We start from the raw sequence: 26,152 nt of genomic DNA, 5'->3' as shown, positions 1-26,152 counted from the left end.
ATTTGCAAGATAGTAAAAAAAAAAAAAAAGAAAAAAGTGATTGTTAGGAAGACTAGGAAGACTATAACACATGAACAAAAGGTATTTAAATCCTATCTCATTTGTTCTCACAAACATACATGTTCTGATTTGGATTTCACATTAACTTGTATGGTTCCCATTGAATCATGATATACTCCAGTGTGAAATCAAAGTGGGCCTGTAATAGGTAGCATTGCCAGAGGGGACCAGCAAAACTTAATAGCCATTGTTCATTTCAGTTCATCTCTTGCATTATTAGCAGCAGCTGTTCTACTACAAACCACATTTTCCTACCCTTTGGGTACACAGTGTTGCATCCCTAAATAGCTGCAAAATGTTGATGTACCCTGTTGAGAACAAGTGACTGTTATCTAAGATTGCTGGGGAATCCATGATCCATTTAGTTGTCTTTCGTGCAGAGGATGCTCTGTCTGAAGTTTCTCCACCTGTTTATTCACAAGTGACTTTAAAAATATTGTCTTCAAACATTAATAGCCCTGCTGCTTCACACCGCAGCTTCAGTTAAAATCTGTTCAGCCATATCCTGTATAGCTTGGTGGCTCCACCAACACACTCAAAACACATTTCTATTCATGTTCCAATTGTTAGTAAGAAAGCTTTGCTAATTTATCATACAGATGAAAGATTGGCATTCCTGCATCCATTTTCAGACAGAACAGATATTTCTTCCAGTGTTGTACTATTCTTCCCAGAAAATGTGACATGCAGAAGGAACGAGGGGACCATAAAAGGGAACTGCAGACCAATGACCTTCTAAAAGACTCCTGAAAAGCCTTCAGATGAGGGATAAGAGAAAGGGAATTCAACTGAATTCAATTTTGCAGTGAAGGTTTGGAAGGCTATTAGAAGAGATTACATTTTAATCATTCTGCTTTGTCTACCCTTAACCTAAGTATTTTCACCTCATGAAAGGAAAATATTCATTGTTTTCTTGTGACATTTCTGCTTCTATTTCTAGCCAAGGAAATATGCCATAAGCCACAGATAAATTGTAACTAAAGAAGAGAGTTTTAAAACTACATAGACCCCACCAATCTTGGCTAATAATAAGCCAGATAAAATAATTATATACCCAAACCATCAAAACCACTGTCGTACTTCCCATCTATGTCATTATGCAAATTAACATTTTCTTTCAACTTTTTTTCCCTCTCAGTTATCTTTCCCCTCCTTAGCAGAAACACTTGCTATGCTAGCCCTCAAATTGGAAGTAACATTTCTGTGGAAGGAAACTCCTAGATCACCAAGTGAAAATTCCTGCTGTTGTAGATAACTCTGTCCAAAAAACTCATTCATAAACCATGCCAGCTCCACCTTATTCACAGCAGAAAACCTTTCCAGAACCTCGTAGGTCTCATGGTCAGAAACTTTCCTCCAGTTTCCAAAATTAACTTTTATTTCTCTGTGGTGCCATTCTATCCAGGTGTATCTTCAGTGTTCATTTATTCCTTCTCAACCTTAATTCTGTCAGGTTAAATAATCCTAGCTCTGCTTGTCCAAAATTCTTTTATTTTTTGATCACGGTAAGAGGACCGGTTTTAGACAAAAGTTCCTTGATCTCAGTTCCCTCCAGTTAAGAAAACCTTTTTTATTTTTTTTTTCTCTATTCATTTCAATATCCTTTTCCAGCTCTAACATAGCTTGATTTCTAGCACTATTCTTTTTACACCAATTGTCCCTCCATTGCAAAAGTTGGCTTTATTTGCTTATTAGTGTTTTTCTCTGAAACAGAGATGTTCTCCATTTATTTCTCTTATCCTTTTGATTTGTAAAAATTGAGTCATGCTTGGGAAAAAGTTTTCTGACAGTTTGCATACCTCTGACGGGAAGTCCAGGAGTCCTTTACAAGTAGTTCCCATATCCTCAATCTGGATGGACGATGTTCAGTCATTCCTTTAGCTTATTGGCATCCCTTTTGAAACTGGAAATATTAACCACAGAATTAATTACCTTTGCACCAAGGTTTTCATTCACATCTAAATGATTTTGATTAAACTGGTTCTGAAACTTTGTTGTCTATCACAGGAGTAATTATTATGACTAAGTTACTTCTCTCCAATATCTTTCCTCCCTGGACAATGGCATTTATGAATAGTGCTATTTCAGATATGACTGCTATCCCAGCTGGTTTCTTTAGCCTCTGTATGCTCAGTGCAAACAGCAGCATAAGTCCCTCCATTTTATTTTCTGGGCTCTGGTGTTTAATGTACATGCATTTGTTTTGTTTTGTTTTGTTTTCTAACCATACCCTGAGCCTTAGCTGGAACTCCCAGTTCCTATCAATATCTGACTTCTGAACAATGTTTCTGCCAACCCTCTCCTAAGCTGTGATATGGCTTACTATTGCTATTTTCCTTTTGCTGTGTAGAGGCATCAGGAGGGACGATTAGGAAACTCTTCCAGCTTTCTTCCCTCCCACTTCCTAGTTATCTAAATTTTCCTTACCAGCTGCAAGAATATTCCAGAACATAACTTCATCAAATATTCAAGGAATAAGGATTCTGTTTTCCATATTTCCACAGAAATTACAAATCATGCTTCATGTAGAAGTGACTGCATTTAATGATGTAAAGGTCTGCTCTAATCTAATATTGCAATGGTCAAAGACCTTGCAAGACCTTGAGCCTTGAGCTGTCCGTTGAACTGCATTTTCTTGTGATACCTTCACCCTTGTCTGGGGGGCTAAAAAGCCACCTGAGCCATCACTTCCTGGCTCTCAAGGTCACCTTGTAGTGCCTTTTGTCCTTATGTGAAGGTAAGCCATGAATTCTTCCCTTCTGCCTTGCACATCTATAGCTCCAGCCCTCAAGGAGCTGCCGTCCACACAGAAATTGTCCTTCATTTTGTTGAACATCATCACTTACCTTCTCCTATAGTGATGCAATGTGCTCTTTTCATGCACTCCTCTGTGTCTATATTCTCTGATACTTGTTCATAGTCTGTTATCTTACCCTCTCCCACGGTCTTTATCCCTATTTCCATTTTCCTTTCCTCTCTTCTTGTAAAACCTGCCTTTCTTCTATCTTCTTTCATAGAATCATAGAATATCCCGAGTTGGAAGGGACCCCTAAGGATCATCAAGTCCAACTCCTGGCACCGCACAGGTCTACCCAAAAATTTAGACCATGTGACTAAGTGCACAGTCCAATAGCTTCTTAAATTCAGACAGGCTTGGTGCAGTGACTACTTCACTGGGGAGCCTGTTCCAGAGTGCAACCACCCTCTCAATGAAGAACCTCTTCCTGATGTCCAGCCTAAACTTCTCCTGCCTCGGCTTAACACAGTTCCCGTGGGTCCTATCACTGGTGATTATGGAGGTCACCTGCCTCTCCACTCCCCCTCACGAGAAAGTTGCAGACTGTGATGAGGTCATCCCTCAGCCTCCTCTTCTTCAGGCTGAACAGGCCCAGTGACCTCAGCCGCTCCTCATATGTCTCACTCTCTAGGCCCTTCACCATCTTTGTAGCCCTCCTCTGGACAATCTCCAAGTTTAATGTCCTTTTTGTACTGTGGTGCCCAGAACTGCACACAGTACTCGAGGTGAGGCCGCAGCAGCACAGAGTAGAGTGCTAACTACTTTCTTGCCATGTTGTCTTCTGTCTTTTTAATACTTTTAGCTAAGCCATTACTGTCCCCTTCAATAGTTGAATATTCATTAGTAACGACTGAAAACAGGAAAGCTAACTCCCTTAGCTACAAGGCCTTTGACCTCAAGCTCCACACAAACACGAACTACCTTTAAGCCACAAATGACAACTAAACTTTCTCTTTAAGAACTGGATCCAAACCTTTAATCATACAGTGCAAACTAATAAACTAAGCAACAGAAAATGCCAGTTAACTCACCTCCCAAAAGAAGAGCTTGTTTACCCCCCTCCAAGGTTAACCCTCATCCAGACGCCCCCATTTGCTGTGCTCCTGTCGGTGGGTTCTTCTACTTTTATGCCACAGAAAACCCAAGGTATAATACAGAATGTCAAAACTGTTTTTTTTTGTTTTTGTTTGTTTGTTCAATTGTTTTTGATATATTGCTTCATTAGATGAGTAAATTCATGGTTTTGCACAGATTTTAAACTGCAACTCAATAGCAAACATGAAATACAGTGGACTTGGGAGTGCAATCATGATGAAAAATGTTAGGAAGATGATGGTACTGACTTTAAAGTCAACCACAGGTTAAACAAAGACTATGTTACTATTTAGGAGAGAAAAACAGGCAACTTTGGTGACATCTTGGTACATACTAATGAAGAAAGAAATAACCTAAGGCCTATTCTGTTTATTTATTACTGCCATCTAAGTCATTATGAGATGCTGTGACTTCCCATAGCAAAGACACACAGTGCAAATGTCATTCATTTCCTTTTCTTTCCTAATCCAAAATTAAGAACATTAAAATGCATTAAATTCAAGACATTATAATTTAAAGGGAGATTTTATAAAGGCTCTTTGGTAGTCAATACTATATTGCTATTTCCATTCTGTTTTTTAAGTACTTATAAATCAGCCACAAATGCTGCTCGTTTTGGAACTTGCTATCCAAGTTTTCAAGACACAACCAATCACTCATACCTTTTCCTGAAAATGTGATTCAGATCAATCTTTTAGCTGGGTGAGGTGAGTTTTTGGATGCTGGTGATCTGAAGCTGTGTGCCAGAAGGATAGGAAAATGCATTATAATGAAGTTTTAATATAAAACAGAACTTTTGCTGTTTTAAAATAATGTTCTTTGTTGTCTGTAAGAAAACAAAACCAGAATCCAAATAAATTACTATAGCTTCTCAAGCTATAATATACACTTGGATTTTTTGAAAACAGAATAAGAGTGAAGCAAATAAGATGATGAGGACATCTTTCGATTGCATAACTACTTCTCAACTTAGCTCTTACAGCTAAAATGTGGGGACCTCTGCTGCGATCATAGCTAGAAGCAGGCAGGATATGCATTCTCAGAGTACTTGTATTTTCCATGATGTTGCCCTGTGCTTAACTGTGCAATTAATGGGTGGTCATTTCCTTAACAAGTTTGTCCATAGTTTGAACCACCACACAAAATGGAGGAAAGACAGGCATGACAATTTTTCTCTTAAAGATCTAAACAGGCAATTGCAGAAGATCCAGGAATGAATCTATGGCAGATGGATCAAAACCATCTAAGAGCAGCCAGAAGAGGAGGAGAGGATTAGGGCTGGCTGCAGCACCCTCCTTTGTTTGTTTGCTTTATTGTGCTGCTGACAGTGATGCTCAGTCATATGGGAAAAAATGTATCTTACTGGTACTTTAAAAAAGAAAGACAGTGGAACTACAGATATATATGCAGCTGGAAGGATAATACTCATAACACCCAACTCAGCTTAGAGAGATATTTTATAGTCTGTCAAATTTGCTAATTCTTGGGGAATTCTGTTCAGTTCTTATGATGGACTTCAGGTCAAAAATCATGCGGCAAGAAAGGGATTGAAATCAAACAAAGCCTTCTGTCTCACTAGAACTTGTGAGCTTATTAATATTCTTTCTATAATTACTGTGTATTACTGTTGGCATTAAGAGGCCTCCAAATAAATTTAGTCTCCACTTTACTCAGCACTGCCTAAACATAATGAAAAAATGGGCCATGGCCAAAGACTTAATACTTTTCAAATCCAGTGATCAAAGTACATACGAGCAACAATACGCAAACTTTCAAGGCTTATTAACATCAGAAACAAAAAATTAAAAAACCTTCCAGAACTGAGCAAGATGATCTTTTGACTCTGAATTTGGATTAGTGTTCAGTTTGGAAAGAGAAATGTGTTTAATAAAGTCAAGAACACTTTCAGCTCTCTATGAAGGCATGCATTGAAGTGATTAAAGAATGGCTCTGTGGGATAGCTAGCTTTTAACTGAATAGGTGAGGAATCTTATTCTGAGATCTTTTGAAATACAACAGCAGCTTGGATAAATTGATTATATTTTTTCACAAAAAAAAAAAAAAAACCCACACTTGTAACACTACAGTTAATTAACAGATTCTGACACAATAACTAATATGCATGAAAAATAATACAGTTTCAGGATAGCCTTCAGATTTTCTTTATAAGGTTTATCTTATAAGTTATTGATATGGCCCTAAGAATAGTTGAACTGTAGAGCTGGTCAAATTGTTATTCGGATAAAATCTTTTATTTTTGGCTTGGCTCTTTTTTTTCCTGTTTGCAGTTTAGTCTTGACAGCAGTTTTAGCTGATAGCAGTTATTTATCTATGTACATACACTTCATCAACTATTTACTTTATCTTTACATCACTTGAGGTATTCAGTTGTTTACAATTACTTGTTTTGCTTCATGCCTGGATTATTGCTGTGTTGTTGGTGGTGATTTTTAACTGAACATTGAATAGTTTTACAGCCTTACAGCTGTGAAGTGAGTTTCATTCAAGGTTGGAGTAGTGGCTATCCTGAGAAAGGTAAATCAGAGTTCAGTAGATTTTTTTTCCCAGAAAAAAAAAATAAATATAATAATAATAATAATAATAATAATAATAATAATAATAATAATAATAAAATCTCTAGTGTCACTGAAAGTTTCGAGAGCTGCTCATAACACAGAATCCTCTTTCCAGAGGGAAATTATGAAACAACTGAAACAGGACCTCGAAATTTCCTGCAAAACAGAGGTCCAAAACATTTAACAGCAACCCTGAGTGTTGTGCTTTGACTCTTCAGCAGAAAGTCAAGAGACTCCTGGAAAAAAAAAAAAAAAAAAAAAAAAACCACAAAGCTGTGAAGCCACCACTTTGGGTCAAGAGAAGCCCATGAAGGCAGTCTCTCAATGCTCCAAGCTTTTGAATCAATCAAAAGCTAACAGCAATGTATTCCAGAAACCTCCTGGACTGCTTTGGCCCTGCTGTGTTGCCCTTCGAACATATATAGCGGGGTTGTTAAAGTCTCTCATGAGGACTAGGACATACGGACATGAGACTTCTTTCAGTTATGTGCAGCAGGGCTCATTTAATTCTTCCTCATTGGGCTTTTGGTAGCAGGCACCCACCATAAAGTCATCCACATTGTTGCACTCTCTTGTCCAATCCAAGGGCAGAGCTCTCTGCATTCCTGCTGCTCTCTCACAGCAAGCACAACTCTCTCCATGCCGTCCCCCGGGCTTGTTCTTCTTCAAGAGCCCATATCCATCCATGGCAGCACTCCAGCCTGGTGCTCTGGTTCAGCCCAGATCTATGCTTGTGTGAGCACAAACATGTCATTAAATAACCGAGCCATTCCCAGGGTTAAGACACCATAAATTTGTGTCTAAACTTTATGTCCCTTCATGAATTAAGGCAATTCAGGCAGCAGGCAGAATACTTGTTAACAGTTCATTTTCTCTCCCCTCTCCATTTCCTGTCAGGAAACAGCTTACAGGTCTTCTTCATAGTGTTCTAGAAGAAATCATAGTTACACAGAAAATTTTACAAACAATAAATTCTAGAAAAAAAAAAAAAAAGGCCTTGATGTGCTGTTGCAGAACATGAAGTCATAAAGTCAACAAATTTGAAATTTTATGGTTCTACAAGCACCCTCACTCATTGTCATTCCCAGTCATGGGAAAGCAGTGGTGGAGTGAAATAACTATCATGTACACACATTTTCAGTCATTGTTGGAGTGAGTGCTCAGTTTCAGGAGGGTGAGTGCTGTTTGGAAGCTGTTTAATTCACTGCTAGCTGAGTCATGGACATTTGCCTATCTGACTTCTCTACCTGAGCACAGCACACTCAGGAAACACATCCTGGCTACTTCCTACAACCACAAGGCACTGTGAGCAATGTGGAATACATTGACTTCTTTTTCAAACTGCAGGCTCAGAAATCTAGAGACATTTATGACTGGACAGCCTTCTGGGGCGGGGGGGGTGGGGGGGGGGTGGGGGGGGGAGGGGCGGTTAAATACACCCTGTTGCACAGTTGTTCAGTTGTTGAGTACTGACTGTCCCGAGGAAAGAAAGGAGTAAATATTCAGTCTATAACAACTCTCTTATCATAGATCAAATAGGTCAGAATTAAATCAATTTAAAAACCTTCAAAACACCTGTAAGCTAGTTAAAAAGGATGGCTGTCTACAAATAGCCATGTATCAGACAAGCACTTCTCTCTTCTGAGCATTCCCAGCTGCTGTCCCACCCCCAGAAGCGAAGCTTTCTCACTCTGATGAGAGTAACCTCTTGACCCAGGTGGAGATGGGCTGCACAAATGCCACTCACTCATCCAGTACACCAGAAAATAATGTCTTCTCACTGCTAATAACAAGGACAACCACATCTTGTCTAGTAGTCAAAGAACTCAATGAATTACAAATTTTGTGCTTGTATATTTTTCCAAGGACTATACTTGTCTTGATTACTGTGCAGAAAATACACCTTCTGTACTGAGTCTGGCTGGAATGTTAACTTTCCCGGCAGCAGCCCATACAGTGCTGTACTCTGCACTTGTAGCTGGAACAGCAGTGTTATCACACCAGTGTTGTGTCTACTGCTGAGCAGCACTGGCACAGCATCGGGCCTCTCTAACCCTCCTAGGGGGTGGGCAAAAAGTGAGGAGAGAAACATCACTAGGGCAGCTGACCTAAACCAATCAAAGGGATATTCCATACCATATGATGTCACACTCAGCAATAAAAGGTGGAAACTGGAAGAAGAGGGGAGGGATGGGCTCTCATGAAAACGTCGGTCCTCCTCCGGAACACCAGCTACGTGCGTTGAGGCCCTGCTTCAAGGACGTGGTCAATCATCGCTCACTTGTGGGAAGTAGAGAGTAATTTCTTTCCTCTGCACTTCCACATAGCCTTCATTTATTTTATTTGTTTTCCTCCCTTCTTTTTATTTTCCCTTTCCCCCTCCCTTTTCCCCTTTCCCTTTTTATTTCCCTTTAGTTAAATTGTTTAGTTCATAATAATCTTTATTTAATTATTATTATTATTTCCCTTTAATTAAATTATCCTTATCTCAACCTGTGAGTTGTTCTTTGCTTTACTTCTCCCCCTTCTCATCTAAAAAGAGGGGGAGTGAGAGAGCGCTTGTGGGGTTTAGCTGCCCAGCACAGTAAAACCACCACACCTTCTCAGACCTTTTTCTGTTCAATTGTATGGAAGTCACCCATGATCATGAAGATAGAAAACAGCCAGGAATGTTGCAATTACCAGAGTGAAAGAGAACATCATTTCATTGATCCCAGCATCCAACCATCTGCTGCCACCAGGATATGGTGCTTCAGAGAGGAGAGAGACAATGTTCTTTCTTTGCCCTCCACAGCCCATTAACTTGCAAACTAAACTCCAAATTTGATCTTTCTTATCACAACAAAGCTTGTTGCTGAAATCTTGAACTCTCTTAATTTAGTATTAGAGCTCAAACAGTGATATAATTTAGAAACCTTCAAAAAAACGTAGATCTCAACATTGCTCTGGACTCTTTTAAGCTGCCTGCCTTTTCTTTTGAGCCTGGTTTGAAAAGTAAACAGAAAAACAGGATTATGTGAGCAACAAGTAATTTATACACAATGGTGGAATGAAACCTATCTAGCAACATAAATTGCTTACAAAGTGATCCTGTGAAGACAAGTCAAAACATACAAAATAAATGTTTAATATTTTCCTATTAATGTCTGAAGTTTTTTCCTGACTGACTACAAAGAGATGCCATTTAAAGTGGATATATCCAATGAGCTCAACTCTGCAACTCTGCTGGTTCCTTGTACAGTGTGTAGTAATACTAAACTGCATTTTTTTCTTGTTTGATCATCAAATTTTAAGCAAGAAAAAGGATCATGAAAGAATTTTCAAGCAGTTTTTTGGTCTTTTAATTCAGTCACACTTTCTGCTCTCTATAGTTTAAATTATTTATAACAAATTGTGCAGATACAGATGTCAGCAAGTCATCGGCTCAATAACAAATTCAAAAAGGACTCTGCAGCCATTCTCATAACATATCAGGTGCATCCTGTACTTAGTCAGGAGTGATCATTCCTTTTCAAGTTACATATGCAGATTAATTCATCTCATTTCTTGATTACTCTAAAGCTAGTTGATGCTCTAAATGCACAGGTATTAGATGGCCATGTTCTGTTTAAAATTTTCTCCAGATCTGGTCAAATGGCATTCTGAAATGAAGTCAGTTAACTGAAGAATGAATAGAACTCTTTAACCCAATAGTGCACACTGTCAAAAAGACCCATCAAAAGGGCTGAGGAAGAGTCTTCAGATTTTGTCTTGGTTTTGTTTATTGGATTTCTTTTTATTCCCATCAAACTTAATCTATATTAATCTCAGGGATTAGCCTGTGAAGCTCCTTAGAGTGGATGTTCAGTCCACAGATGACACTGTCTTTTCTATATCCATAGAATGTCTTTTATATATATGTAGCTGTCACTGCTCAGTAATACTTTTTTTTTTTTTTTTTTTTTTTTATCCATGACAAATGAAAAGTGGCTAAAATAAATTAAATTTTTGCCAGAAAATTCAAACTGGCAAAACAACAAAAGTTATTCTCATTCCTTTTGAGGTCATTTTGGACTTGGTAGCTGTATCAGTACAGAAAGCTACCAGTGTTCCCGAGGGCACCCCAAAGACCTGTTGTGTTGAAGGTTCAGATAGGGAACATGGAAGCACAAGCTCAGCATAGGAAATCATAAACCATGAATTTATGGTTGAGACTTGATGGACAATTCAGAGTCTTTTATGTCCAGGGACAGGTTAGGAGGAAGAACATGAAACAAATGCAGGGTGAAAAAATATATTTTCCATTAATCAGTTTAATGTCATACAGATACCTACCTGTATGTCCACATGTCATGGACGTCTAATACTTGTATCTAAATAAAGTATTTGTACAGGAACATAGCCAGGAGGCAGCTACCTGGTCACCCGTGGATAAAAGCAACTGATTTATATGAGCCCACTGGGCGTTTACACACATTAATTACACAGTTACTCACTCAGCACAAGTCTGGGTTTGAAAGTCCAGATCTTTATTTGCAAAGAGTATTGGGACTCCTCTGGACAAATAAATGATAAACAGTAAAATGACTCTGAGGTCAGTCCCCAGCCAGGCAAGGATAGTGTCTGGGGATGACAAACATAGTTCTACAAAGTAACTCAAAGGTAGCTTAGAAAGGATCTGTCCCAGGATAGCTTTCTGCTCTTTCCAACAGTGACTGCATAAGGCATACAAAAAGAAGCAGAACATCAGGCTTGCTCTATTTATGCTTTACCCTGTATCCCATAAGTCCATGTTTTTCTCACAGCCTTGTCTAGTTTTGAATAAAACACAAAATGATCTCCAAAATTAGACCAATCAATGCATGGAAAGCACTCTAAGCACTCTGTCTGTGCCTGACCTGTGACTGAATAGTCACCATTATATTTAGCTCAACCATTTGCAAGTCTGTGATGTTGAACAAACGCTCTACTTTCCCCTAGTTTTGCAAAGTGCTCCTAAATTTAACTCTGAGTCAACACTGTACAACTGCATATTTAAGTTAACCTGCATAGTCAGCTTATAAATTTTTAAGAAGCTTTTCCTCCTCTAACAGTGAATGTAAATGTGAGTTGTTTGAACAAAGACACTAATTTATCAGTTATAACAATGAATGCACCTCTTTGGCTACTCCTGACTGCTTGAAATGTCCATTTTCCATTAACATTAATGGAGATAGATGACAAAAAATTATGCAGAATAAAAATCACAAGGCCAGGACATAGTCTGGTATAAATTGCTGTACTTTCAGCAACATCAGTGGTGTTATGTCCATTTTTCCTAGCTGAAGATCTGGCTGTTAATTTCCAGCTTCTCAAGAGACTTTTGAGATGCCTAATGTTTATATTTTGTTTTCACTTAGTTTTGTTCTTTCTTTTGATTTGAAACAATGATAATACATTGTTTATGCTTTCAATCTATTTGTGAACATGTCTCCTGTGCCGTCAACAAGTTTTCCACAGTGTTCATAAGAAATTATTTATGGATCTTCATAAAAATAGGCTTGTGTTAAAAAAAAAAAAAAAAAAAAAAAAAAAAAAAAAAGGAGAAAAATACAGAATTTAGTAAATTAAAGAAGGGACATTCCATTAAAGACCCACATGAAATAAAAGAGCAGAAATACATGTGGAAGGAATAAATTAGGGAAGAGTTTAGAGTTGTGATACCACATTTGCTTAAAATAATATTTTACCTAAAATCATCTTGCATATGTTTTGTACAAGGTCATATTGAGAATCGGAATAAAGTGAGCAAATACTACATCCTTCTTTTTTACAGCAGTAGTAGTAGCATTGTGTACTGTGTGAGTTTGTGGGAGCTCTGATATGAATTAAGGCCCCAGTGAACTAAATGCTGTATATATATGTGGCCCGATGCCTGAGGGAGTTGCAATGAGAGATTCATTTGGGATATACCTCCACTCCCAAAACCTGAGCTCATGGCCAGTGGATGCAAAATCCACTACAACCTGTTTTCTCAACTCTTACACTTCCAGCTCTACTTCCAGAAAACAGTGGTTGCAGCAGCTTCATAAAGTAGATTATTCCCTTGCCTTGAATTCTATCTCAAATCTCCTGTCAAATAAATGGATCATTTCTTCAAACACAATATTACTCATCAGCTGTCTCAGCCATCCCTATTCTTACCTAATTTGTGTGATCTTTCAGTAAAGACCAGTATTTTAACTTAAATTTTACTTAAACTCACTGACAGAATTTAATTACCTTTTTTTTTTTCTTTAAAATATGCGCAGTGCAAGATGACAGACACATCACAGAAAATGAGCATGGACTTCAGCAACCCAGATCAAGTTCTTTAGCATATAAAAAAAGGGAGAGAAAGAGGAAGTGTAAGCATGTAAAGTTATTCTTTTGTCCGCATCCAAAATAATGCCTAATGAGATAAATAGGGCTCCAACCATCTTGAATAGGTATAAAGGTCAAGAGCACCCAAGCTATTCTAGTTTTGAGATGTTCCACTAAAGCCAGATTGATATTGCATGGAGATAATGGGAATAAACACACATTACCTCCCATCAGATTTACCTGGATGTGCATACTAAAAATAAAGGGGCTTAGTTGTCTACTAAATGACCGCAAGAGGAAAGAGGATTTACTCACACAATAATAATAAAATAAAAAATAAAAAAAATCCCAGGTCTCACTTTAGACCATGTGAGGCAGCATTACACCAGGTGTGTCAGCAAGCAGCACAGGCACCATCAGCATTGTAGCTCAGGTCAGAAGTGCATTTGCAAGCTCTTGACTGTCTCCCCCTTACTGTGCTTTGGTTGGAGCAGCAGAGCTGTCTCAGGGCACACAAACCAGATGCCTTTCAGCCAAAGTGAAACTCAAAGACCTTCTCCAGCTGCTAATGATTCAGCCCTCAGAACCCAAATAGAGCTAGCCTGAATTAAAGCCCCCCAAAATACTTGTAGAAAAAAGGTCAATGGAAGTTTTTTTGCTCTGCAGATCCACTAGTAAAAGAACACACTACTTGCTACTGTAGAAAAAGTCATGTGCAACCACTGCACAAAAGGACAATGACAAGTGGGGACAAGTCTGATTATAGTCAGCCAAAATCAACTGTCGAGGCCTAACAAGCTTGTGATGAAGTACTGCTAATGTAATTATCACCTTAGGGTCCACAGAGGAGTGCAGTGATATAGTAGAAGACAAATGGTGTAGTAAACAAGAGTCAGACTTGAGTAAAAAGCAAGGATTTCCAAACTGAAGGCTGTGATCAAGTCAGCAGCATGGTGACAGTGAGAAAAAGCACAGTAAATCAAAATACAAGGCAACACCACCAACACAGGAGAGTAAGAGAGCAGTTACTTGTGTGAGGAACTGAAAGCCCATAGTTTATGCTAAAGAAAATACAGACAATAGTTGCTCCTTAACTCCTCTGACAGAAACAACAATTAGCAGACTCATCATTCTTTAACTTCTGTTTTCTGTCTTTGCTCTTGTCTCATGCTACATTTTCGTCATGCTGGCTGCAGGGTATTTTCTACAATTCCCAAGATGGGGATGATGGGTTTTGCTGTTGACTAGTGAATCACACATGAATTCATAACAGCTAACACATCCAAAGGAGACCACATAAGAAAATTCTCTCACGCAAAGATCTTTTTTTCCTTGATATCTGATACCATAAACCTGTTACTTCTGTCGTGGATCAGAGGTCTTTGGGGAAAAACAAAATGGACAAGGATTTCTACTGAAAGGAGAAAGGCACAGTTTCTACTGAAGAATTTCATAGAGATTTTTCTTATATTTTAAAGAAAACAAACAAACAAAAATAAACTATAACATTGCATCTGTAGGTCACCTTTAAAGAGTAAATATCAAATAATTATACATAATCCATCACACTGAGTTCTGCATATCACACTGATGTTCCTCAGTTCATCTGTCTTTCAGACTGAGGGGACTCATCCATCAGCTAGTCATCAACAAGCCTGTCATATGGGGGTGATAGAAGTTATCTTCAAGGTAACTCACTGACACTACTTAATTAAATATCTTGAAATATTGCATATTATTTTGCTGTACCACCACTGGAGACAATGGTAATTACATGGTGATTCCCAGAAACGCTATATGAATCCTCAATTATTGTTCTAGTAGCCACACTTGACATTATTTCTACAAGAATGTAAAGAAGAATTTGTAAAGTATTTGAAATAGTCAACTATCTTTTGTGTTTATGCTGTCCAAGTTTGTCCATTCTTCAAAGTCACTCTGTTTTTTGTTGTTGATGTTGTTGTTGTTGTTTTTCAAAATACTCAGTGACTGGGTGTTTGAAAATTTCCTGACTATTCCAGCTGGATAATTTCAAGGCAACCAAAAGCTGCAAAATGTCCCGAGAGCTCAGCCATCCTAAGTACTCACCAATAAATGGATTTATTACAGCTTATTGCAGTTAAGAAGTATTTGCTCTTATAAATGTTCATAAGAATTGTAGACTCATAGACATGCATTCCCCATATTTCAATTATCTTCCTTCCTGTAGGGCATATATATGCAACAAGCATTACTTTATTAGACAATGTGGGGCCTGTTTCTCACGTTGTCAGTAGATGTGCTCCCCTTTACAGGTATGGAGCCTATCAGAAGATTCACAAACTTCTAGATTTCCAAGGATGACAGTGGTTCACGTTTCCACCTGTCCAATTTCTTAATGACGTCCAAATACAAATCAGAACCTCCTGCCAGGAAGCTGACATGCATAAAACATTTTTAAAAATATCGTAAATATTGATATCCTTGTAGTACTGCAAACTAGAGGATTTGCTGAACATTATCTAATTGCCCATTCCGACTGGCACACCCTATTTATATTTGGGTGACATTTTTGACCATGAGATCTACCAGTGTTACATTATGTTTGCTGTTTTCTCCTGGAGGATCTTGCACTGTCTCCAGAGTTTTCATCACATTATGTCTTCTACTGACTGGTGCAGTTCATCACAGGGTGAGTCACAGACAAGGCACTTTCTGGGGAGTCTAGTAGGGAGTTCAGAGAGATGTTAGCAGATGTGGAATATGTACTACTTACTTAAAAACTTGGAAATAGGTCTTTGATACTAAAAATTAAAAATCTCATTTTATCCCCTCATTTTCACTAATTATAATTGCAGGACATAAATCCACACTAGTACCCCCTAGGGTGTCCTCCTGATCTCTTGCTTCCATATGCTGTGAGGCTATTTTCTCCTTTTAGTTTCCATCTCTCTTGCTCTCTCTAACTCCTGCTATTTCCTGTACCATATCTTTGCTAAGCTCCATGTCCCTGAGGACTTTCCCCCTCCAGTTCATTATTTGCTTTAATATGCCTCTTGCCTGAAAACCATTATCTGGTTTTCTCCACTTCCACTATTTTTTTCTCCTCTTCATCCTAAACATCACTATTTCCCAAATCACATTGGACCACCTGAATATGTAACCACCACTTTAAAACCTCACCTAAGTACTTTACAGATTTTGTTCATTCTCTTTTTCAAAAGGTCTGGCATTTTTCTATTTCATGTCTGAATTACCAGTTTAAATCCACCTCAACTACTGTTGACCTTGGCCAATGAAGATACTGAAAAACATCAACTTTGCCCCAGGACACCATACTACAAACTAATCCATATCACTATCTTCTTTCCTGATCCCTCAGCCAGAGATCAGGATTCCACCAGACTCTGAATATAGCTTAGGGGGTCTCTGACCTTTATGAATATTGCACATTCCTGTGAAGCTTTAAGAGACAATGGGCATTCTTTTTTTTTTTTTTTTTTTTTTTTTTTTTTTCTGAAATATGTGTTCTAGATGTTTCCTGTGCTAAACTGGTCACACTCCATGTTCCTAATCTCAATTCTTTTGCCACTGTGTCTGCTTTTCCTTTACATAATGCACTGTATTGTACTTTGTGAAATACAGGCAGGGAATACTTATCACCTGCAGAAGTGTTATGATCATTTCTTCCTGACATTTTATGCTATCAAGTGGTATAAACTACAATGAAATGTCATCATTCAAATACAGCAGTGAAAAGAAGCCAAATCCAAACATGAGCTGACTACAGAGTATGAGGAAAACACCCCCACTTTATCAGCAAATAGTGGAAAAGTAGTAGATAATTTATGTCATAGCATACAAAGTCTCTGAAGTCATACATTATTCATGGAAAAAGTCATCTACTTTGTGTCTTTAAAGAAGACACATTAAAAAGTACAATGTTAAAAATAGATGGCATTTTATTGGAGATCATAATTATTTTAAAAGTTGGCAACAGGGCTTTTTAGTTCCTAAAATGACCTTTCAAGATGAAATGAGGGAAAGAAAAGATACTCCGAGGAAGAAGCCGTGAAAAACTCCAGTGCATAAAGAAGGAATTCATCTTTAATCGGATTTGAGTATATTCTCCAATGAGAACAGAGGCCAGTAAAATCACATTTAGGAGTATTACTAAATAGCACTGTAGGCCTGTTGAATGACACAGCATTTGGAACCTTGTGAGAAAAATTCACAATACCTCTGTAATTCAGAAATCTAAGCTTTGCCCATGCAGTAAACCAGAAATGCACAAATATATTGAAGATCATAAACATGGCCAGAAAGCAATCCCTGAATACAATTTACATGTCTCAGTGTTGCTATAATACATATATTATCAGTAAACAGACTTGGTTTCATTTCCCTTAATCAGTGTTCATTCTTCTGCTTACTTTCCTCCTAAGCAAAGACCGTGCAAAAATATTGATAACGTTACACTTTAAATCAACAGCAACAGTGTAATCAGAGCTGGACAAATAATTGGCCAAAATTATGCAGAGAAGCACTTAGCAATTCTGAATGGCTTTTCAGGTCCCCCCTCCCTGTTCTTGTGGCATGTTTTCTGTGGTATGTTATGTGCAGTTTATCACCCTGCTGGTGTGGTGTGTATGCTGGGACCACCACAAGCCTTGTGCTGCTGGAGAGGGCTCTGCAGCAAGTACCAGGCAAAGTCCAGCAAGGGAGAGCCAACAAGCTGTGGGCAAATGGGATGCTATATAAAGATATGATGTCAACAGATTACTTTTCACTTTTACCTTTATTCTTTACCTGCTTAAAGCTGTCAGAGCACAGACAGCTCCTCAGCAGTGTTACAGAAAAGGTAGGACTCAGGGAGCATTAGAGAAAGGAATTAGTGAGCTGCCCTGTTAAGGCTGTCTCCAGGAAAGTATCCTTGTTCAGGAAGGATGTTAAGTGCCTCGTTAAGTCCTGTTGAGGCCAGTGGGACTGAAAAAAAATTGCTTAAAGTTAAGCACATTGTTAAACGTGTTCTAGACTTAAGCTGTTACTGCTTTTCTGACTACTGCCTCACACTTTGAGGGCATTTCTTTCCTCAGGGGCCTTGCAGAGGGAGGCACAAGGCTGCTGGCTCTGCAAGTGGAATGACTGTTTGCCCAGGTGCACCCACAGCATTAAGCAAGTTCCAGAGGAGACACCAAGTGTTCTGTATTTCACATTTATTCACAATTTATCCTCATGTTTATATTAGACAAATCTAAATCCATGTATTAATTAAATAAATGCTTTCCTGTGGAGCAGTTACCTCCTGTTTATAGGGTGCAGCAGCCAAAATGGGAAGTGGGAACTCTGTTCTAAAAAATGAACAAAAGGAACAGAGGTGCAATGAACATCATGGAGCCTTAAAGAGAGATAAAACCGGGGCATAATCAGCATGTTCAAAAAATTCAGTCTACTACTGGATAGCTAAAAGGGACAGAATTGTCTAGTGAATGCCTAATACACCTATTAACTGCAATGATTGGGATGGAAAACTATGCAGGCAGCAGAGACAATATGCAGGCAGTAGACACAGCATGTGTGGCTACAAACAGATATTACAGCAACAGAATAATATTTTAAACTCTGTCTTCAAAAAATACCCCAAATTTTATTATTCATAGGAAACATCCTTCATGAAAAAATATAAACATGGCTTTAATGCAACTGTATTGTGTTGTCAGCTCCTCCTAAAAGGTTTAATTTTAACTCAGGAATGCCACAAAAACAAATCAGGCATTTTTGTGTGTCCCTTTGCGTTCTTATGGTTACAAATGAGATTTCCAGCAGCTTAAATTCCAGTGTATGGTGGCTGCACATTGAATCATTAATTACCTAAGTAGGTAGCACAGTCTAGCTCCTTTCTGGTAGAAAAAAAAAATAATTATATATATATATGTGTGTATATATATATATATATATATATATATATACACACATATAAATCAGATTAAAACCCTAAACTGTGGTTTGTATCTTTTTAAAGAAATCCCATCTGTTAATTTCTACCCCAGAACATTCAGAAATACTTGCCTGAAGGGAAAAAACCCTAAAACTAAAAATGTCATTGCAGTAGTAGGAGATGGGCTTACCTCCCACTATGTTTTAAATTCGGTACTGCAGTACAGGCCCTCAAACCCATCTTGAGCAGTGACAAGTCTGAGCTGCAGTATTGAACTTGCACAGGTTTGGGGAGCCAAAACTTTACATTCCTTATCGTAGGTCAGAGCACAGCTAAAAAAGGATGCCTATAGGGAGCGGTTAGGAAAAAGGGTGAATGGAAGCAAAAGGGCACTTGAGCTCTATACAAGAACATGAGGCTTTGAAAACATACGGAAAAAGTTATCATTTTAGGATGGAAAAGAAAGGTTTCCTGTGATTTATGTGAATGTCTGTGCCAGGGAGAGCACCAAGCACTCGTGCTTTCTGTGCAAAGCACTGTTTAAACATATACAGAGATAGTCCCAGCCTTAGAAAGTTTTCAGTCTATGGCCTTTCCTCCTCTGTCTTTTGCAAATATTGTAAAGCTATGCCTCCTCATTTAATGGCAATGAAGCACTGTCAAACTAGATAAAGCAAAATGCTTGCTGTGCTTACCATCCCTTTCAGAACACATTTTATAATCCATAACAATAAAGTATAATTTATGCATTTTTATCAAACTCTGCATTATTTTAATAACATCTGTGAAGATCGGATTGCAATATGTTCTGGGAGATATTGTTTTGCCCTGAGTTCATAAAATGTTATATTTTTCAGTTAAATCTCCTGCCACAATTTCATCTGCAGTTACCAGTAATTTTTTATCTCTTTTGCCAGATCTCATTTCTAGTGGTAAGAGTTCTTGAAGCCAGATGATTTGCAAAACTTTCTTCAGTTGGCTGTGAATACAGATTTAAAGCAGGGCAGAACCAATGACCCTGGCTCATTTATCGGGTTTCTTTCTTAAAAGGACTCTTTTATTCTTTAAGTAAACCACTCTGTGATGGAGGACTATACCTGAACGTAAGCACTTCCAACATTTCTTTAGAGTATCTAGAAAGAATTCCCCAATGAAGTATTGACAGTGCACCATTATTAGGAGTATTCACTTTGCACACAGTGTAAAAGCAGGCACCTGGAGTAACCACTCAGGACAGTTAGTCCAACAGTGTATGGCTGCATCCCTCATCTCTGTCCAAATTGCTGCTGTATCTCAGTAGCTTCTCACACTTCCAAGCACTAATAGGGAAAATCCCTGTGCTGAGGCAAGCTGAGCTGCTCCAGCATTCTTCCTTGGTGCATTTGGGCAAAATCTGTCTGTGTTTCTGATCTCCTGAAAGGGACTGGGAAACTGACTGAAGTCTATGGCTGCTAGCAAGGTGGCCAGGTCATTTCCATGAAACAAGAGACAATGCTAGTCTGCAATTCTCCTCAGGTAAAACCATCTGGGACTGGAAATGTGTTTGCTCTTGGATGAATCCTGTAGGCAATGGGATTTTGAGCAAAGCATGCACAAGCATGTGGTTAATTTTGCAATGAAAATCTGCCCAGGGAGAGCAGTCCACCTTACAGCTCCAGAGCAAAAATCAGTGTCCTTGGTCTGCTCTCCCAGGGACTGATCAGAAATGAGAGACTGCATCTTTATTTGGGGCTATCTAGCTTGAGCTACATACTGAATCTAGCAGGGATTTCCTTCTTACAAATTAACCAGGAGTCCACCAGAATGCTAACATAACAGGTCTGTGGCATGATAGAGTAACAAGCTCTATATGAAAGTTATCAACCCTTAAAAAGTACTGACTTTTTCTGTTAGACTACCTGCATTTGCAAGCAGAACCCATGCCTTGTATCATGTTCAAAGAGCATGTCCTTTTCACTCCTGCCTCACTTCCCTCCATCGCTGATCTGACACTGCAGCAACTAAGAACTTGACTGAAGGGATTAGGTGTTGTCTCCACACTAGTGAGTATACATCAAATTTGCACACTGTAATTAAGGAAGGATTAGCTGATGGTTCACACTAGCCACTGAGGCAACTTTAGAAAATAAGCAGCTAAACTAAGTAGCTGCTTTGCTTTATGATTCATACACAAACGAGTATAGAAGTCTTCATTGCAATAGAAACCATAAGAATTGCAGAACTAATGTTATCTTCAAGGAAACTAGAGAAGGAATTTTTCAACCACTGGAAATATAAAAATGCTACATTTACTTGCCCTTTAAAATGTACTCCACAGTGTGAAGCACATTTCTTTCATTTTTTCTGAATAATAAAAATGCACACATAAATATGTTTATAAAGAGGTAATTCCATCCCTGGGTTCTGAGACCTATTAACCAAGGCAGCTTTGCTTTCCTTGTTACAAACATCTTATGATCAAGTTATACAACTAGACATAGTTTAGTGTATATAGGCAGTTAAGCCCGTTTAAAATAATTTGGGGCTAGGAAAATGTATTTGGAATGTACTGCTGGAATCCAGAGATGTAAAGTTATAGTATCCCAATGGTATAAACAAAGAGAGAGTAGGAATTTATATTAGTCTGTATACTACAATAAGGTCTCAAAGAGAGCAGAAGTAGGTTAAAAAATTGAACAGTGCTAGGGAAGGAGAAGTGAAAGATGAACTTACGAGGTGACAACTTTGCACTGGCTAAGCCAACCTAGGAGCGGATGGAGAAAAGAGTTCTATTTCAAAGAGGACTTCAGCATTTTGAAACGTAAGTGTGCTCATAAATGGATTTTATCTTTCCATTGGCAAGAGAAAGGTGTGGCCAGCTGCAGGGTGACCTACCAGGAACACCAGATGCCTCAGAGAGAAGACCTTGTAGGAACACCCACCAGAAGAGCACACTGAATTCATGGGAGAGGGGGTAAAAATGAACATCTATACATATACATATACACACACTGCCAAACATAAATGGCCTCCATTGTTCCTGATCCCACTCCTTCATTCCCACCATAAAAAAAAAATTATGAGACCCAACTATTCATACAGCATTTCCAGAAATTTAATAGAGCAGATAGATTAAACTCGAAGGGCCAAGTGCTGGTGTCAGATACACCCAATGAAACCCCATCTGAGAGCAGAATTTGGCTCAGATTCAGCAGGAAAATGAAAGTTTTTTTTCCACTTTCAGAAGAAACCCAAGTATGTAAAGTTTATAGGCACTAGTAGGAGAATAAATCAATTTAAGTCCATGTCACACCATTCTTTACAGTTTTGTAACAAGGTGTACTTTGTTAGATTTTAATCTGCATACATTTGAGACAGCAAAGCTCTTCAAAATCATCTTTTAATGGCATTGCAATTTATAGACAGTAACTAATTTCAAACTTCATAGCACTTGGCTTTTATGATTATTTCAAATCATTTAAATGCAAATGAATTTCCAGAGAGAGAAAACATCAAATGCCCTTGAGTGGCAACATGTAATAGAACTGCGAGCAGAAATCACAGTAGGAATTTGAAGCAGTCTGATAGGGTTTGACGGGAGGTCTGTATAAAAGTGTTTGCCTAAATCCAATTTACATTTCATTTCACATTATATTCTATTTACCCATTTTGTCATTTTAATATGACTTATTTACTTAATCCTACTCTGAAATCCAATCTACTATCAAGAGCAAATGTGGAATTCTGGTCAGGATAGGACTTACAGCTATTTTGCATTTTAGGACAATGGCAATATAGTTTCTAAAATAGAGCTAGTTCTCTTTTTCCCCCACAGTTAATAATGTTACAGCATCATGCAGCCAAAAACATTTGTGCATGCCTTAAATAATTACATTTCTTTCAAGCTAAGCAATTGTTTGCCCACTGACAGCATAATATTTCCTGGGAGGCATTGCTAAGCTACAGTACATACAAAATATTTGGACAGAGAGTGCTGAGAAAGATCTGAACTATTCTTAACGTGATTGCACTCAGAAGGATGAGGACCGTCCTGGAACTCCCCATTCAGCAGCAGCTACAATGAGGCACGGCACGCTGTTTTTTTCCAGCCAGTTGGATTTGCAGGAGGCAGCAAGAGCAGGCCTTCCTCTGGTGCTCTGGGATAAGCAATACAGGGAAGGAGCCACCCACACCTCATTAGTGCTGATCTCGGTATCATTGTCCCACTGCCCACAGGCTGGGAGCCCAGGCTAAGCCCCATGCATGGAGCTGTGCCAGCAGTACTCTTGGGCCAGGGGTTCCACATACACCAGCACAGGCTGCATCCAGCCTTTATCTTAAGGGGTGAGCACATTTTTTTTTTTTCTTTTCCTGAAAAATCTGTATCTAGCCATTTGTAATTGCAGAGTGACTAAATCCATTCTCGCCTTCCCTGTCACAGTGTAAATACCACACTACAGCTAAAGCAAGCTAAACAATGTCACTTTGCATTTGCACATAGGCAGAGAGGGTTCTGCAATGTGCACAGCTTGCAAGGGGACTTGACCATGGCATGGGCCAGGCTTGCACATCTAACCAAGGTGTAAATGTGTTCTGAGTAAAGGCAAATTCCAGTGACAGTTTGGCCCAATTTCTGCACCCACCTTGTTTCCAGGCTCAACATCTATATGAAGTATCCTGGAGATCTCCTAGTCTTCAAGAGAGAAGAATGAGGGAGCAACAAGGGTTTGTGTTGCTGATGGCATCAGAATGTTTTATTATTTCCCAGAGATGAGCTGCACTCCTTCAGACTGCAAGAGTCTAAAATTTAGATTCCATGTGTTTCCAAAATCTGTATTTCTTTTTAAAGTTAACAGAACAAACAAATACCTTCAGATACTTGGGGGTATTCATCATTCTCTGCCACACTTCTAGCAACGTATACCTGGTTTGCAGAAATCCATGAATATTTTCATTTCTTATCAGATATAAATTACTAATACAGTTGGTGCAATGTTTGTTTGTGAAAACTCCTACAGCTGAGTAAACTGAGTGATGGATTTGAAGGAAAATAGCAATAAAATATTGTGCTTGGGATAGAGAGATTACTAAAATCGTGCAATTGCAACAGCAACCAATTTCACAATCAAGATGTCTTTTCTATTGCAAAGGCAATTTTATATGCCTTCTGCACATAAATGTCACAATTTTGTTTATTATACGTTTCTTTTTCATTTATTTCATTAATTTTACAAACATTCGCTGTGAAGACACTTCTAAGGAAGCACATTTGTCCTCTGTTTTGAGCAATTTGTCTTTTGCAAGGGTGATATAACTGAGTAAAAGCAATAATACATGGCCTTTTATCAAAAACTTATCAGCTCTGTTCAAACCACTGACAGCTCATTATATTTGAATAAGCTAACTTTTGGATTAGCTTTGGACCTGCAGTTTGCCAGGGTAGATGCGGCCTTTCTTTTTAAATTTTCAGACTTCATGGAAAGAGTTACTCAGATAATAATCCACATATTGACTAACGGAGATCAAACAGTACCAAACCTCTAATAAAGAACTTGAGTCTTTGTTATTACTGGGTACATCTCTACTAACAGCTCACACAGCTCAGATCGCTCACAGGTACTGGTGACTGATGGCCCATATTTCATCAGTATGGGTTTGCTCCCAAGATCTGCCTTGGAGATTTCCCCTTGAAAAAATAAAAATTAAAAAAAAAAAAAAGGTAAGCTCTAGGAGAGCAAACTCAGGTCCTGCTGTAGCATTTCACCTGGGGCATGGTTTTCCTGGTGGAAGGGGAAAATTGAATACTGTAGACAACACCACTATTTGCTGGGCTCACCAAACCATAATTTGCTGAGATTTGCAAAGTGTTCAGTGCGGTAGGTGAGCCATCAATCTTCTAGCAATGAGATTACACTGCCCAAAGGCCTTAAGGGACATCTCCACAAGGATACCTCTGAATTCTGACCTCGACCTTTCTGGCTTTAAATAGATCAAAGTTTCACTCAGTTCTGTGGTGTCGTACTGCTTGCACACTGGCACCACTCGGCCAACCTCAGTGAACTGTCCCAGGTATTTGCCACCTGTGTAAAACCATGTCCCCTCACAGTCAGGTGAAGTTTCTCAGTGAAGATCTGAAATCCATCACAAGAAACTTTTAAAGCAGTAGAAAATAATTAATCTTAATAAATAAAATGGATGGAGACTAGAACAAAACCAAAATCTGTCAGGAGATAACATAACTCACCTTTCTTTATTTACACACCATTTCCTCTTTAATATTTCCGCCCTCCTGCTATGTTTCTTTCCACAGAGTAGTAGAATGCTTTTGGTAATATCTGAAATATCTCATTTAAACATTTAGTTCCTTTTCTGCAATAGGATAAAGCTTTTTCTTCCTGGAACTGTTGCTAATGTTTTCTGAATTTAAATATGGACGATGAAGAAAAGATATAAAAGATATAAAATAAATAACAAAAACTTTCACCACGGATTCAAAATGCAAACAAACAAACAAACTGACTTTAGCCAGTACATTTAGTATATTTACAGCACACTTCAAAGCCAAGAAACCCTAGTGTTAACATATGAACAGTTGCTTTGCAGACATTTGAGACAATTCTTTCAAACCTGCTGAGCGCACTGCTTTTTTTTCCTATGTTTGTTAAATACCCCCTGCCCTAGATAGCTCAGCATCGATAGATCATTTATGTGCAACATAACTGCTTTGAACAAGTTCTGTATTTTTAAAGCAAATACTTCAGTGCCTTTTATGTTACGGGAAAAGGGGAAAACACAACAAGAATGCAATTGAACTGCAATTTTCAAAAAGTAGCATGGCTAAGGGACAAATCTTTGTTTTTATGACTGGATGAACAATAGATGGAGAGAGGGAGATGTGACAGTCCTGCTTCTATCCCACAGATTACATATGATGTGATGATAACAGAGATTGAAGAGATCTGTATTGTACCAAGACCATAATATGAGATCAAAAATAAAGGGATGGACTTTCACGTTGGACATATACAGGAACCATACATATTCTTCATCATTTACAACATATTCATTAACATTTCAAACGGGCATGAAAAATATTAGCTTGGGTAAAATATCAGTTTGCTGCTCTTCATTGCAAGGAATTATGCAGTGAAAAGGCAACTGAGATTATGAGCTTTTTACAAAATAAGTATTCACCTGAAAAAAAAAAAAAAAAAAAAAAAGACATTAAAAAAAAATCTATAATAAATCTGTGTATATGCGTGTGAGTCCACACACACACAGACCTAAGTATTTAGAATAAGAATTAATATTCTGTATCTAGCAAAATATTCAACATTTTCCTCCAGTATAATCATCTTTTTAAACATGTTAGGACCTTTTTGCAGGTCAATCACAGTTTTCAGACAA

The 26,152-nt window shown here is 38.3% G+C and overlaps 1 long non-coding RNA gene across 1 annotated transcript in view; it reads right to left on the bottom strand.

Annotated features, from left to right (window-relative positions):
* Positions 1 to 1,808: 1,808 nt before the first annotated feature.
* LOC309878169 overlaps positions 1,809 to 26,152 on the bottom strand; it is an 81,794-nt gene continuing 57,450 nt past the window's right edge. Inside the window, exons 3-5 of the long non-coding RNA XR_014317498.1 lie at positions 7,072 to 7,456; positions 4,615 to 4,688; positions 1,809 to 1,963 (exon numbers count right to left, since the gene is read on the bottom strand). This is a non-coding gene — a long non-coding RNA (uncharacterized lncRNA). The remainder of the gene's footprint in view (positions 1,964 to 4,614; positions 4,689 to 7,071; positions 7,457 to 26,152) is intronic.

This window comes from Aythya marila (assembly GCF_965140915.1).
Source record: "Aythya marila genome assembly, chromosome: 4".
NCBI lineage: Eukaryota > Metazoa > Chordata > Aves > Anseriformes > Anatidae > Aythya > Aythya marila.
This window is presented reverse-complemented; position numbering and strand designations above follow the sequence as displayed.